The sequence below is a fragment of the Triplophysa rosa genome, linkage group LG13 (genome assembly GCF_024868665.1).
Source record: "Triplophysa rosa linkage group LG13, Trosa_1v2, whole genome shotgun sequence".
Lineage (NCBI taxonomy): Eukaryota > Metazoa > Chordata > Actinopteri > Cypriniformes > Nemacheilidae > Triplophysa > Triplophysa rosa.
Genome location: NC_079902.1, coordinates 14728008 through 14745361, shown reverse-complemented (window position 1 = coordinate 14745361; position 17354 = coordinate 14728008). Strand labels below are relative to the sequence as shown.

General features: G+C 40.7%; 1 protein-coding gene across 2 annotated transcripts in view; it reads right to left on the bottom strand.

The window, feature by feature from the left end:
• The window catches only part of pcdh1b (protocadherin 1b), a 139117-nt gene that overhangs the window by 108595 nt on the left and 13168 nt on the right, over positions 1–17354 (bottom strand). The window lies entirely within an intron of this gene.

Genomic DNA, 17354 nt, shown 5'->3' with positions numbered 1-17354 from the left:
CCTGAAAAACAGCAAATTTAGACATCCAAGGTTTCGGAAGGACAGCGACAAAATATAGAATATACTATATGTTTATATTAATACACATATAAAATTAAATATTTCATATTTCTGAATCACTGTCATCTGGCTATCATTCTCTTTATTCATCTCAGACACTTTCTATGTACCTGCTCCATATATTACCATTCTAGTGTGACATTATATTAAGTAAAGCAAAAAGATCAATATTTTCCCATCAGAAGAGCAAAACACTGAAAGTGTGAGCTGACTTCATATTTGACAATCGTACCACAAAAAACAAGCACCATGGGAAGCCTACCCCAGCCCTCAGCCCGCGGAGACCAACGCATGACTTCCTAAAGTCTTTTTCCCGTTCGCAGGCCACAACAAATTTATAGGATTTACAAACGTGGAGAGGAGGGCAGCGAGAGGGTGAGATGGAATGACAGAGCACGAGAGCAGTGAAGAGGAGGAGGGCAGCGGGAAATGAGGATCAGAGGAGGTCAAGCAGAGGATTGGAAACGGAGGCGCAAAGGAGACGGGATGAGAATGTAGAGAAGAAATCGTCAGAGATGAGAAGAAATGAGACAGGATGAGACAGGAGAAGTGAAGTAGACTGACCCACCCTGTTTTTATCTTATCATGTGTGTAATGTCTGCCCTTTTCCACTTATCGCTGTGAAATGGAATTTGCCCAATGACATTGAAATCATCATTTAAGAGTGGAAACGGACAACAGAGAATATCCTCCACATTTCCATACAGCCTTTCTCTCGCCTCCATTCTCTCACACGCACATACTGCGAGACAGTGTAGTGAACAGAGGGCCCAAAGTTAACAGGCATAAAAAGCAGTGTGCTTCACCGAGAGAGCAGATAAATGTCACACGCAGCGGCATTTCATTGAGCTATCCGAGCACTCCAAAGGTGCCTCTCACTAGATAAACCAAAAGAGACCTCAGGGTGTGTGTGTGTCTGTGTGAGTGTGTGTGCGCGCACCTTCCCAAACACGCAGCTTATCAATGTCAAAATCTACATCTCTTTCACCCCAGACCTCGTTCTTTTCACAAAGCACGAGACGTTGGTGAAAGTCAACGGCTGTTTGTGAGAAAAGAGCGAGGGGGACAAAAGCTGGCAATGAATAACTCTGACTCCAGCAGTTCTGTTGGGCTTGAAAGAGTGGCTTGAATAATGGACTGCTTTTCCTCAACAGAGACGACAAGCTTCAGACAAACTTATTTATAAACACAAGAACAATGGAGGGGAGAAGAAATGAAACGCATTTTTTTAGCGCAGGAAATATTCACAGGGCGACGTCATACCGACGGATCTGGGTATTGACATCTCGAGCTTATTTTGAAGCTACCGTGAGACAAATAATAAACACGAGGACACTACCTGTCATTGTGATTCGGCTGCTTGGTCGGAGGCCAAAAATGAATATAGCTATAAAAAAAGAGGAAACCGTCCAATATTTATGGCTAGAGGACCGGATTTCAAATATGACACAACCTCTTAGGGTTGGAACTGTTCTAGATGTTTCTTCCCTGCTCAATGCATCAAACGTATGCCCCTTACGCTCTACTATTAGCTCCTGAAAGGCGGAATAGGTCGATCTGTCACTCATACAACCCTTCGAGTACATCATATGTTGTCTCTCTCAGGGAAAGATGTTCTTGTTCTTTCCCCCTGTCAACTTCCCCCTCTCGCACGCTCATTTATATGCAGCAGATAAAGGCATGATGGGTATTTCACATATTGACTTCTGGCGTATGACAAACATGACTACATTTAATTAGCCTTCAGTCATTGAAGACATGGCGATCAATGGAGCTGAAGCAAAGGGGAAAAAAGCAAGGAAGCAAGATAGATAAACAGATGCAAATAATAAAACGGAATTAAAGTGATAGTTCACCTAAAAACGAAAATTCGGTCATCATTTACTCAACCTCTTGTTATTTCAAACCTGTATGACTTTCTTTCTTCTGCACAACACAAAAGAAGATATTTTAAAGCATGCTGTAAACCGAACAGCGACAGCACCCATTCACTTGCATTGGTTTTGTGTTTGCAGAAGAGAGTCACACAGGTTTGAAATGACAAGACAAGAGGGTGAGTTAGGGTATCAAAAAATGTGACCCTGGACAACAAAACCAGTCTTATGTGTCAATTTTTCGAAATTGAGATTTTTACATAATCTGTAAAATGAATAAATAAGCTTTCTATTGATGTATGAGTTGTTAGAATAGGACAATATCTGGGCGAGATACAACCGTTTTAAACTCAGGAATCTGAGAGTGCAAAAAAATCTAAATATTGAGAAAATTGCCTTTGAAGTTGTTAATCTGTGGCACTGTGGCAGACCATCCACTCACAAAAATAAAGTTTTTATATATTTAAGGTAAGAAATTTACAAAATATCTTCATGGAACATGATCTTTACTTAATATCCTAATGATTTTTGGCATAAAAGAAAAATCGATCATTTTGACCCATACAATGTATTTTTGGCTTTTACTAAAAACGTTCCCGTGCTACTTAAGACTGGTTTTGTGATCCAGGGTCACAAATATGCTTTTCAAAAGGGCAGGGAATGTGCTTTCCATGGCATGTGCAGAGTTTCCAGTCAAACTTTGCGCAAATTCCTCTGCCACTTACAGAGAAACTTGATCAAATCTATCTGCTATATGAATATAATATCAGCATGAAACCATCAACATTGAGTCGCCACTTTATCTCTAAAGTACACTCTCAAAACCAGTTAAGAACCACTTGTTTAAAGTCTCATCACAACCGTGACAGATCTCATTTCGTCATTTATTTCTCAGTTCATCCAATCCCACTGGCTCGCTTTTTATTTCAAGACCTCTGCCCTGGCTCTGCAAAAAATTAAATAAAAAAAACAATGCTTACAAGTACAAGCTCTGGATTTTTTCATGGAAATTAGATTTTCTGTTTTGAAGTCTGCATGACTCACACTTTGAAGTAGTTGGGGTATTTAAATTGTCTGTTGGTTCAATTTTCTTTGAGCTATGATTATTTCCTTTAGTGCTTTGCCGTTTTTTTCTCTCATCTCGCTCTTTTTTCTTCTTGTCCTTTTTTCTGCCTTCTTGTTTTTGATGAGTGTTTACGAGTATCTCTGGGGAAACAGAAGCAGCCTGCTGGGGAGCGAGGACAGAGAACGGCGAGCTTAGCCGCAACGCATTCATCTGTCACACCAATCCCACGGCTGCGTGGACACGCTCCTCTGTGAAACACGGACGGGAAGAGCGAGGGACGGTGGGGAAAGATGGACGAGGAGAGGAATACGGTGCTCTCTTAATTAAAGGATGCTTCTGAAGTGTCTTCTGAAGCAGGGATAATAGCCATAAGCTCTCGGTCTTGTTTAATCTCCTGAGTTACTACATTAAAGACAGCCTTAATTAAGCCCCTTAGGACCCCCGTCGCAAAGCTTACAGCGGCTGTCCATCCGTCCCCCCCCCAAAAATACACCGAGACCTAGCATTGTAACTACCGCAAGCATTGCAGTCCCAAGCACATAGGACTTATATAATAATAGTATTCAACACACAGGACTCCCTCCTCGAACTCACATTCACGGTGATAAAACATGACATGGGTGGAAGGCTACACTGATGATGCTTCCTCTCCCTCCCTCTGTTTTAATGCAACGATTAGACTGGCTAAATATCGAAAAGAGGATCTTGTATGCTTTAATCTCCTGCTAAGCTCCATTTGTGACATGGGTGTGTACCGGTGGCTAAGAAGATCAGGCAGTAAATAAGGGCTTTAGTACCTGGTTTGGCCTGATATCCGATTGTAAGCCGGCAAGCAGCAGCTGCCGCCCATTCCAGCACAACTAGCTCCACTTCAAATCTAAACGTAACCACTGCTCGGTTTCAGCATAACAGATAGCCTACTGTAAACCACATTGATGTTTATTGGAAATACCAGTTTTGCATACGTGATTAATTCAGGTTTGTTCATTTAAGAACCTCTTTCTGGAGAATTTTTTGGATGCACTGGGGTACAATTTGTATACCCGGTCAACAGCTAAGCTTGGGCATTAGTCCTTCTTTAACGTTCTTTCTTCTGTTTTTCTCTTTCTAGTTCAGGCCTTTCGGCAGATATCTGGCGGAAAGAAATAGGCAGACCAGTCATTAAGACCACATTTAGCCTTCAACCCTGCCTAATGCTGAGAGATTAAAGCTAAGGGTTTGAGAAGAGAGAGAGAGAAATGCCTCAATGCCCTGCTTTCTGCATGATTTAAGATTAAAGAACAGTAAGGTCAGTGAGACTGCGGGTTACTCACATGGGAGACAGGGGTAGCACAAACACGCTGTCGTCACCAGGGGATCTTATGTAGAAAAAACAAATCCCTGTCCCAGTTTAACTTTTTTTTGAGACAGGTGTTTTCAACGTCCTGGTGTTACAACATTTCATTATAAATATAAATAATGAACAAAAGTTTTATCAGGTACGATGTGGTGTCTTATATTAGCATAATTCATTATATTTTAGCTGTTGGATAAATCAATAGCTGATGATAATTAACAGACTTCAAATTAGTCTGACAGACACAGTCGGCAATGTGTCTTACACTGGTGAGATGGAAAACAAACCCATTAGAATAAATTTACCTGCCATTTGTTCTACCTGTAGCCTAATAATATCTGCCTAATAGCAGCTGCATACATACATCTGTTTTGTCCACAGGTCTCTCATTAATTTGACGCTTGCAGTCTCCTTTTAGCTTCTTTTAATATACTGGCTGGTGAAAAACGATTTTTTTTTAGTTATTATTTGAAGTGTCTCACAACAGCTTTAAAAAAATTTCCCCCATATCTATCCATATTTGCCTCACAGAAATGAAAGTTATGAAATTTTTTATTTCAATTTTTCATTTCATGCATCACGCTTCAAACGCCGCTGCCCTAAGGGTTAGAGACAGCACAAGCTGTGAATCATCTGACAACAAATATCCTGTGTTTGTGTGATGGAACATACGGGTGGTTTGTACCTGGATAAGGCACGTACACACAGGGAGTGGAGGAAGTGGATCTTCCCCACTAAATCCCCCTTGAAGTGCACGCTGACCTTGAGACAGTAAGTGTAGATTACTCAAAGCCTGGACAGGGAGTAACACCAGCACGAAGACACCCTGCGTTCCTCACTACACCTCTCACTATCGGCCTTTCTTTATCCACAGAATAGATTACACCTCCCCACCAACAGCTGACTGACATATCACCGCGCATATGCAAGCAGTCGGCTGCCCTCGAGACAGAACGGAAGAAAAAGTGAAGGAGAGAAGAAAGAGAGGTGGCAGAACCGAAGCGTCAAAACGAGTCACCTTTTCAGGAAGACGTATCGTGCCCCGCTGAAAAAAGACTAATGTAGCTAATGATTTTTGATTATGTGTGAGGCAAGAAACCCCGCTAAATAATGCTCCGAGTTCTCTCTCTCCCTCTCTCCTCCTCTCTCTTTCTTTATTTTTCGCTCCTGTAAGATTGTGTTATCTCAGGCAAACAGTTTACAGCTGAGGGGAGAAAGCTCAAGGTGAGACGAGCGGAGGCAATATTAAATAAAGTGAGGTGTGCAGAGATGGATGGTGTGTGTGGGTTTTGGGCTGAGGGGACTGACCACTGGGGCAAAGGGAATACAACAGTGCTCCGTGTCCCTGCAGACCAAACAGGACAGAAAATATTAAATTTATATTAATACTTAACTGCAACTAGTTAAAAGACCTCTAGCTATACGATGCTGCACTATACTGTGTCTGTAAAGTATACATGTGGGGGTTCGCCAGGCTCATCAATATGAAGTAGGTGATGTAATGTTTGCACCATGCTAAATAATCAGCTGAAAAGCATGTAAGTGGATGCTCGCCATATAAGCATTACAACTTTCAGAGTGTCGGCTCGTTCGATACTGTCGATACAACAGTTTGACAGAAGAATACAGCTACAGTTGCTATCTTTTCATTGTGAAACTAAACTTAAGGATTATTGCAAAAATACGTGTTCTGCAATGACCAACATGAGCTGCACACCAATTTAATTTAATGCAAGTGGTTGGTTGGTGAATTATTTAGTAGTTATGCAAATCAGTTTGCAGGAGTTCATGATGAAAAATCATTAAATTAAGCTGTCTTTAATATTTGTGAGTGAATCGGACACATACACATACTTTTAAAGGTGATATTAAGGAGGACATTGACAGAAATATAATATAGGCTACATAACTATGTCTTCAGAGGTGTATAAAAACCTTACATAATGAAGCGTTATGTTTTTATTACCTCAGAATGAGCTGTTTCTATCTTCATACACCGTGGGTCCACTTGCATGGAATTTGCCATGTTTGTACAGTAGCCCTAAACGAACAAATTGCTCTACAGAGTGCGTTTCGTAAATATGTTATCTCTTTCGGCAGTGAAACGTGATGACATCTTAGTTCTGTGTCAGTCACCGAAGTGCTTCGAAAGGGAGGGGTGGAGTGAGCCATTGGTTGCAATGCGTAAACACACCACTAGGTGGCACTAAATTTTACACAATGGACCTTCAAAATTAAGGTGTTACAGGATGCCATAGAATATTGTTTTCTTATGGTTCCATAAAGCACCTTTAACATTAGAAGAACCTTTTTGTTTCACATAAACATATTGGCCTCCAGTTTGATTTAGACTATAAAAGACTAAGAAATGGTTCCTTCGACTGAATGATGCTAAAAAAGTTCTTCATAGCAAAGCCATAAAAGATTTTTGGCTTCCCAAAGAACCATTTACTCCAAGGTTCTGATAAGAAGCATTTCTTTGCTACTTTTTAATAATCTAAGGAACATTTTCACTACAAAGAACCGTTTGTGAAACAAAAATGTTACCCAGATGTTAAAGGTTTTTTATTAAACCATTCAGTCTTGGTTCTCATTGAGTGCGTTTATATGCACAGTCTTACTCTGATTATGCTTAATAAGCTGATAACGTGTTTTATCAGGGAAAGCTCATAAACGGCGTAAGCAAAACCTGCTCAGCAGAGGTGGTTTTTTGGGCCATTACTCCGATTTCACGTTGCATGTAAACGCCTTTACCGGTTTTCTCTCAGTTTTGTTTATGTGCGCATGTCTGACAGTGCAATAGTAAAAGTCTCAAACGGAAGTAACAGTAAAATAACGCATAAAAGTCCGCCCTCGAATCATGCAGTTGACGTAGAAATGGCAAAATGAAAAACTATTGTTGCATAAGCAGGAAAAATACAGCTTCTGACCGATTTCCCGCGGCATTTCTAATTACTAGACGGACTATAAATGGTGACGTCACTGCACGCAAGAAAACTGGCAAGTCTCAAACTTCTATGTAAACGCAGTATTCTGCGTAGCAGGTTTATCGATATGCATGTAAACACGTGAAAACATCTTTTATAAGCTGATTTTTGATAGAAATCCGTTTATTTTGTGCATGTAAACGCACTCATTGCGAAGCACCATTTTGCATGCCATCACTGTTAAGAATGTTTTGCAGCACTTTTATATTTAAGAGTGCATCCTAACAAACAGACAAACACATGAAAGCAGAAGACAGAGCTGGTAGCAGCAGGAGCTAGCGGGAGAGGATCTGTTGTGGGTAAACAGATGGACTGTGTCTTCTTACTCTTGTGGTTATGGTAGGGAGGTGTACGCTCAAGTGATCTGCAGAGGCCTGGGGCGCACACACACACACAGACACACACATGCACACGCACACACAAGCAAGAGTGCCTTCACATGCACACTAACACAAGATTAAATACACCTACTCATTATACAAAACGGAAAAAAGGGGAATACTAATGAAGGTGAGTGGAGTGTTTCTAATGGTAAAACATCTACATTCATCTCGTGCTTTATTTACACAGTCAGAACCCATTACCTTCCACTTGTCAGGCGGGAACCTCAAGCTAACCTGTCACTGCCAAGTGATTCATAACTACTGTAGTTTTACTCGAAGCTACCTAAGGCTACATCCACTATCCTGCCACCTGTCCTCTGCCGTCCTCTCCCTTCCCCTCCTCTCTCTCCTTCTCTGTTTTTTAAAGCTCGGTGGGAGAAGTCTTCAGAGAAAACTGGTAGAGGTATTGTGTTATACTGATAAGAAACAGCTTGTTTAAAACTTTTACACCCAGCCGTTCAAAATATGCTTTTATCCAAGCGAAATGTACAATATCAAGGTAATTTGTCATTCAAGAGGCAACAATACCTGCAGTACCGCACTGCCAAGTTTCAGGAGTAATCTAGAGTAGTTTGAACGCTAAAGCAGAAGTTAAAATGGGGGAAAGCAGAGAAAAGAGAGAACAAGACGCGTTTTAAATAAAACGAACGGGAAGTTGATTTTATTATAATGTAATGAAGGGCAAAATGTGGAAGATATTGTGTAATAGCTTGCAAGTAGTTTCTTAATAAATATGGTAAAATCGCTCCTCTCCCGTGGACAGCCGCATCTGGTGAGAAGTGCTGTTTTTGGAGAGTCTCCGAGTTGTGGGGGGAGCGCACAAACAGGGCTGGCAGAAAGCCAGAAATGGTAAAATGGAGGGAAAAGAGGGATAAAATGGAGCCCACACAGAGCAAATTGAGGATATGTGCTGGGAAAGTGACTTTTAGCGGTAGGCCAGTGCTGAGTAGTTGAGAAGAGAGATGGAGAAAGCAGCCCTGGAAAGCGGTGAGACAAAGAGTGACCCTACAGAGTGTGCCGTCCGGTCATGCAGAAGAAAGAGAGGATTAACCGTGACCTGTGTGGACCCGCTGTTTCTTGCGTCGCTCACATGTATTCTGGACGGCATGGGGGATGACCTCGGCATTTATCTCCCCTCAGGGCACTCTGTCAGTCACTCGTGCAATCTGTTGTGATCATGCAAAACAATCTCTTTGATTTGAATCTCTCTACTTTTATAGATGTGTGCATTGGAAGTTTCATTTTTGTGCATGGGGGGTCAAAAATCTAAAGTGGCATACGTAATGCAAAAAAAGGTGCATCTCAAACTTTAAAGGCACACCAGTGACATTAATGTGCAGTCGTCTAAAAAATGTATCACTGTGGTGAGCATTTTGAGAAATTCCTCAGTCGTCTATACAATGGAAGTCAATGGGAGACAATGTTGTTTGGTTACCAACGTGCCTCAGAATATCGTCTTTTGTATTCTGCAGAAGAAGTCGTAAGGTTTGCAATGACATGAGGGTGAGTAAATTATAAAATCATTTTTGTTTTTAGCTGAACTATTCTTACATATACCATAAGAGATCAGATACAGCTGTATTTCACATACTAGTCTACCTTGGCAAATTCAACACTTTTAAACAATGGTGGCACTTCTTGTCCTGTGTGCATGTGTAGCCAGTATGGATTTAAGGTTCACTTTCTCTCTGTCGATCCGTGTTGCCACGAGGCTACAACGGACCCCACAGGGACTGGTAAAGATTGACCGATAGATTGAGAGATCAATGAATGAGTGAGAGATACTTCCTCTCATGTTCATTGAAACCCCTATTTAATTTTCCATCCTTCACCTTATCTCACCATGCCTCTCTTCCAACTTAAGATGCTGGTCTGAATATCCTCACCGTGGCTGACATTCACTCACTGAATATATTTTCCGCTGCAAAAAAAAATGTGCCGATCGGGTTCCCTCCCGCTTCCTTGTTCATCTAACCGACCCCCTGTTGACTGCAATCACACACCAGTATGCGGTGATGGTCGTCTCTCACGGCAACCGACCACAGGACCAATTCTCACCCTGCCGGTGAAGTCAGCATCAGGGACTGCTGCTGAATACTCTGCATGCTCTCTGTGCAATTTTTACTCTCTCTTTTCTTTCATTCTCGCCGAGCTAGCACATGAAAAGTGGGTACGAGTGTGGATCTAGGTTAAATATAGACATGACTAATGGCTCCTCTAAGGTACGCTAAAGAAATCACATGCCCTGGTGCCTTAGTCCAGCCGCTTGTCACTCAAAAGTTGATTCGAGTTGAAGTGGGTGTGTGGGACTGAGTGTACAAATGTGTAACAGACAGAAAGATAGATTCAAAGATTTGCTGAACAGTTTTGTTGTAAAGCGAAAGGCAAAACTGATGGGATGTGAAAGGAAGTGTCTGCATGTGTATGTAAGTGTCTATGTTCACTACATCCTATACAACGCAATATTTCTTGCGATTTTTATTATCTTTGAAAGTCAAAATTCTATGCAAAGTGAAAAATCACAGACAATGTTTAATATAGAGCTATATGGTGGCTAGACGGCAAAAAGATTTTTTAACCAGTATTTGTGCTTTGTTCAGTAAAAATAACTAAACATTAACACGGAAATCTCAATCATTTTACAGGAATACACAACAAAAATAATGAGATAGATAAATGATTGTCATTTAGGGAGTATACCGAAAAAAAAAAGTTTTTGTTGCTAGTGGTCATGGCTGGTTAGGACCCAAACTCGAAATATTAATGATTCTTATACGTTTTTGCTTGCTTCATTGGAATTGGATTTAAAAACATGGCCACATCATATGGCCTAAAAATTATGATTCCTGATACAGTACATAGCATGCCTTGGTTCACCTACACATTTGAGTGGAATCGCCATCCAACATCAATCAGAAAATCATCTGATAATAGATATGAAAAATAATTAGGATGTGCACCGAAGGGCAACAGACTCATGTATCAGTCTCCCACAAACACCCTCGCAGACGCCATGTGTCGGGGGTTGTTGAACAGGTCACTGAACACACACTTTGGCAGATCCGTGCCACCTGCTAACAGCCTGGCACACTCACAAGAGATGTCTGCAACATGTACTGTGCCCGCTGCACAGGTCAAAGGTCATCAATGAGCCACCCTGTGCTAAAAAGTACACCTATGCAATTTACATCACATGAGTGGAAGATCATTAGCCCATCTGCAAAATGTTTGCGCCTTTCTGTGTGTCTTGATGCGCCGGTGTATATGTATGCGAGCAAGCGTGCCAGTAAGTTAGGAAACATCTGTTCTGTCATTGCTGTTTACAAGCGATACTAGCCAAGTAACCTACGGCCATTTTGGCTTTCCCATATGGGCACGCAGAGTGACACCACTTGCTCCAATAAATTAATTTACCATCTTTAAGGAAAAACATATATAATGTCTGCATTTTTACACATGCATGTCGGTGGATGTGTCCATCATTACAAGCGATTGTTGTATGTCTGCCTTTATCTGTCACGCTAGTACTAGCGTGCGTTTCCCGCTGACTTCATGTTTGCGCAGAAAGAAAAAATATTTGTGAAACATGACGGCATGGACTGGCCTTTCTCAGTGGGTGACCAACAGCTTAGGCAGGTGAGAACAAAGGTAAACGCACACACACACAGAGCCGCTCAGCTGTCTTTCTCTTTCTAATTCAGGATTCCCCAATCTTCCCTTGTCTTGGCACGCTAATTAAGTACGTGAGGGCCTGTACACCTGTCTAGCTCTCACTATTTCTCTCTGTATCCCTCCATCATTCCTGTGAATTAAAAGCACATCTCTAGACACAGAGAACAGCAAGCACCTTATGAGGCAGAAGAGCTGGGCAGCAAGGCAGAACGCTAAATGCGCCATAAACACGCACCATGCAAATCTCTGTAAAATCGTCGTAGTAAAATTCTCTTAATAGCTATGCAGAGCGAAGCCCATTTTTTTGGAATTTAGCGCTAGCAAAAGCATAAATAAACAGATTAAACTCTGTTGACTGTGCACATGAAGGGTTTGATTGGATTTCATGTTCGTTTTTATGATTATGAGGCTAATTTCTATCCGTGCAGCCGAGCACATCTGCGCGCACGTATTCATCTGAACGAGTGGTTGAGCGAGTTTATTCATCCGCTGTCAGGACCTATAAAGATGGACACTGTCAGTGGCTGTTTGGAGGGTGTGTGTGTGTGTGTGTGTGTGTGTGTGTGTGTGGGGACAGCCAGGCGTAATTTCAGCAGATGTTGCCTGACAATGCCAGGGTGTGTGGATGGGCCTCTGGGGATGAGGGAAGTGGAGTAGCAGTCGGATTCCGCAGTCACACACGCAAAAAGTGCAGTCGCCACACTGCCGACGACACCTCGTCCAGAAACAATGACAGCCCGTAAGAGTAAAGTGACAGGGGAGAAAGAGAGGGAGGGCGATAAAGACAGAAATGTTATACGTGTCTGTTGTGCCTTTAGCAAACCTGATAAAGATCCCGGAGGACATTTTTAACGAGAGGTTGGTTGTTCAGTATTATGGAGACATGATACATTCACTTTTTGAATCAACTTTGTTTGCTAAAATTTGTTAAAGGGAAAACTCCCCAAACATGTACATTCTGTCATCATTCACTCACCATCTTGTCATTCTAAACCTGTATGACTTTCTTTCTTCTGCAGAACACAAAATAAGTTATTTCAAAGAATGTTTGTATCCAAACGGCGGTACCCATTCACTTGCAATGGCTTTGTGTCTGTACAATGGCAGTGAATGGGTACCACTGTTGTTCGGATACCAACATTCTTCAAAATTTCTTGTTTGTGTTCTTAAGAAGAAAGTAAGTCATACAAGTCTGGAAAGACAAGAGGGCGAGTAAATGATGGCAGAATTGTCATTTTTGCGTAGCCTAAATGGTGTCTTTAAGCTATAGATCATTTGATTTCAGTGTCTTGGCAAAACTAGGCAGGGAGATCTCTTGTAAAAATCTAGAGATACAGTATGTGTGAAATTACTTTTTACATATGAGAAAAACTGAGAAGCTCAAGACTCAAAGGTGATTTACTAAAATACCCGAGCATCCCAACCAGCCTGGCTCAACCAATGGTGTATATAGTGCCATTAGTTTGGGTAGAAATCTGGTCTCCATTGCATTAGCAGCCCAAAGGCTTACCGGAAATTGTTACCAAACAGCATGTCCAAACACGGAACTGCTATTCGCTAATCAGGGGTCATTAAAGTAATGGTAGACATATGCCCTAAGAAAGCCATGTGGGCGAGTATGAGGCCTCCATGCCAACCGAGCAGCTATTGACAGTCTGTTAGTTCTTTAACATTGAGCCACAGAGCTGAACTTTGCTAATACTTATCATTAGATCAGCTCAGATAATCTAGATAATGGAGCTAAATGAGTGCTAATGTCTTCGACCTTGATGTCGGCTTGTAGTGTGAGCCCAGAGACAGGCTCCTAAATGAGAGGAGTCTGACAAGGTCCTGACAAAGGGAACCTTTGTGTTTCCGTTCACCTGTCTCCATGCATGTCCCCTTATCTTTGCCCCGAGAGCTTACACACGTGCCTTCGCACACACACACACACACACACACAAGCAAGCCGAGAGTAATTTTCATTCGCTGAGTGATTTGTACTCTCAGGAATTCACTGATTATAGAGGTAAAACACTCCTTTGTGTGTGTGTCAAGATGGCCATCTACCTGTCTGCTGCTGTTGTCCCAGATTTGAGCCCACAGGACAGAAAACATAATGTAGCAACAGATGCAGTAGTAACGTTGGGATACCAAGGGAGCCTTGGATTACGGAAAGACCGAAATCTCTGTGGCATTAACACACTCAGAATTTAGAAGTTAAAGGCTTAACAAAAAAATGTATGAAAGGAGCGTGACTACTAATTAGAAAACTACAGCAGGGTGTCAAGGGCCAACACAAACAAAAAGAGAAGCTTATGAGTTATGAGTCTCATTACGTTTACACCTCGAACGCTGTTAAGAAGCAGGGGATTTCTTTTTGTCTTTCTTTAGGACAATCAGACTATTGTGACAAAAACGGATGATGTTTTAAATCACATGTAAAACAGTCGGTGTGCACAGTGCACATGCAATTTAGCAGCAACATACTTCAAATGGTGTAATTGTCCCTTGTGAAATGCACACAAAAGATGCTACCAGTCTGAGGCTTCTTGCAGGTGTTAGCCACAGCAAAAATAATGATTTTCCATTCTTTCTGCACCAAACCAAAAAAGAAGTCAAGGTGGGAGAAAGGGGCTAAAAAGCCCATCACCACAATTAAGCTCTAAAAAATGAACAGCTTTTTATTTTAATTAGCCTCGCATTGTCAATGGCAACACATAAATATTCAAAAGAAGATGGTTGATTATTATGCTGAATTCCTTTGAAACTGTTTTGCTTTTCCTCTTTCTCCCTTCAGCTATATTCTCTGCTGATGAATCGCTATTCTCACTGGCGAGTTCCTTCTTAATGCCTGATTAAGCGATAAGCAAAGGTAGGCACCTATTTGCTTATTTAAAGGAGAGAAAGATGGACAGATAAAGACACTACTGAAGCCACAGACTGCTAAAGGGTGACTCGCAGCTGCTGTAGTCTGACCACAGCCCAGACCACAGAACTGCTTTGCATAATTGACTTCACACTTCACAAAATAGATTCTGCTCTGTTATCGTTACAGTCACAAAACCATCCCACATGAGACGGAGAAAAAGAGAGACAGAACTGCGAACCAGTGAAGCCTTTTCCAATTCATTTTTCCTAAAACGTGACTCGAACAGGAGCTTAAACTGACTCGAAAATCGAAATCTCAGTGGTTCTCACAACCACTGAACAGGTGGTGCTGTATAAGGCTGTTCATTCTTTTTAAGCATAAGCACAAATATGTATACAGTAGATATAACCAACTTCAATACACGTAGTGTAAAACATCTATTTTCTAAAGTGAGGTCCAAAAGTCTGAGACCACTAGAAAAAAATGGATGTTTAATAAAATGAATAAATAAAGTAATTCTAGAAGTAATGTTATTGCAAAATTAACATGATTAAAATATATATATTTTTACGCAAAATATAAGTCTCAATGTCATACGATTTGAGAATGTTCCAAAGATCGTCTTGTGCAATTCAATGAAAACAAGACTACTCAACATGTTCCTTATAAAACATTGCTTGTGATCTAGAAATAATGTCTAATCTTACATGTTTTATTTTTTTGTATTACATTTCTCTGTCCAAAATTTTGTTTCCAGGTTTAAACTTTATTTTATTTCAGTGTGGTTTCAGACTCTGCACCTCACTGTATATCCCACTTCATATAATGTATGGAATGGAAATAGACCAGACTGGAACTGTTTTAAGACTGCATCATCCCCTCATATTTGGGTTTTGGTCTTTTAAAACAGACCACAGGGACCATAACAAACTTAAGGTACAGTAAAGTCTAAAATTGAATACATCACCACTTTCCAAATGGAGTTATATGACAGGGTCAGCCAATGACAGGAGGGAATGTGACTGACTGAATGAATAAATGAATGGCTTGCCTCTTCTTTCAGCATGAAACACGTGAACTGAGTACATGAAAGAATGATATGAATCAACAGATCAGCTTTTCTCTCTAATTGACCCACCTTTATCTTGTCCTTTTCTTTGGCTCTCTCTATTCATCAGATCTCTACTGGTCTCACTTTATCTCCCTGCATCTCCCCCCACCTGCACCGAGAGCAGCCTGTGAGTCAGCATACAACGCGCACTGGTCAGTCCGTTGCCATGGTGACAGTGCAAGCTGAGGGCAAAATCGACAGCTTTTAAGAAGCACAGACGCTGCTAGAATTTAAATGGTCGACAGTGTGTGAGTGATTTGTGTATGTGGCTTTCAAGCTCAGATTAGCTGCCGGCATACAAGGCAATCGAATGGCGCAAAAAAAAAATGTTACGGGACCCCTGACAACCATCCCTTGATCCTATTTCTCAAATCTAAAAACGAGGCTCAAAAAAGGGGCTCCAAATGATGGGATCTGTACAAAACACCTTGTGTCCCTCTAGGGTCCTTCAGATATGCCAAGTCTATGCAGCTCAAATCCTCTATAAGCATGCTTTTCTTCTTGCGATGAATGAGGAGAATATAACACACATAAAATACAAAAAGAATGCGTGTGTAAAGCTGAATGACTCACTGTTTGGCTCCATCTCAAAGGAGCAATGCTGTAAACATGGCATATTAAGTATGTTAAGACATGGATCATGAAGGAATGTGCAACTGATGTTTTGTGAATGCTTTAAAACGCTAAATTGTTTCACTGCCAATTTAGGGACTTTGAAATAACAGCTACATTACTGCAACCACCTCGGCTTGTCCTCACAGGTATGTACTATTAAAATATAAGATAACATTTTTACCATGTCTGTTAGTTAATAAAAAGTGACAATGTCATAGGGCAATGTCATATGTTATGGAAATGATAATGAAATACTGTACCTTAAGAATTTATGTCCCCAGGTGAATAATTTCCAACTCAATGCACTTCTCATTAGATTCAAAACGAAACAACCAGATTTAATCTTCAACACCTTCACAGTTTTATTGAAAGCAAACTTGCTTTACTTGTAAAAAATTACAAAATATTGCAAATCAACAGAAACAGAAATGAAAAAAAAAACACATGATAGAAATTAAACAGAAGTGGGTATGTCTGCAGCTTTAAATACAGTTCCACATGACGCAAAGGGTCTTATTTAACCTGTACACATGTTCATAGCGTAAACTATTCATTTCTGCAGAACATCTTTAACATTGCATCTTTTCAGCTCAAAAGATATAAAAATGAACACAAATGTCTCGCTTTTAACCAGATTTTACAAAACGGATAGCCACTATCAAAATGGCAGTGGCCTGTCCCATCTGGTTGGTTCTAAATTATATATTTACAAATTTGGTATCAAAAGTGTTCTGTTGTGTTACGCAGAGTAGAATATCTAAATCTATATTACAAAACTACTTGAGTTACACATCGCTTGCGTCCAACAGAACAAACTGAACACAAAAGGGAAAAACACATACACAACAACACACAGCTAGTTATTAAAATTCAAAATATACAATTTGCATAACAAAAACCTCAACGTGCAATGATTGTCTCCACAACTTCACCAATGAAATCCAAATTAAATGCTACCTTTGGTTTTCTTGTTTAGTACTGAAGAAGAAATCTATTTACAGTGCATGTGACAAATCACAGCTGGGTAGAAAATCCCAATGGTTAATATTTCAACAATGTTCGATGGCACACTTAGACATGTATGTAGCTGATTCACATTGTGATTTCACTTATACCACCATAGAAAGGCACTCTCTATATGTTCAATTGAGATATGTGTGTGTGTGTGTGTGTGTGTGTGTGTGTCAGACTAAATCTGGTCCAAATAAAAGGGTCAAAATGTGCCATGATCACATTCGAATATCATCAGCTTACCTTCCTTTTTACTATAAGTGTGTCCTCATATTTTCTATTTTCCTCCCTTTATCAAAAAGGGGAAAGGATTGACCTTTAAGAATCATTTTGACACACTGACAATGTGTGAAAATATCTTAAGATAGCCTGACGAACAACATTAAAA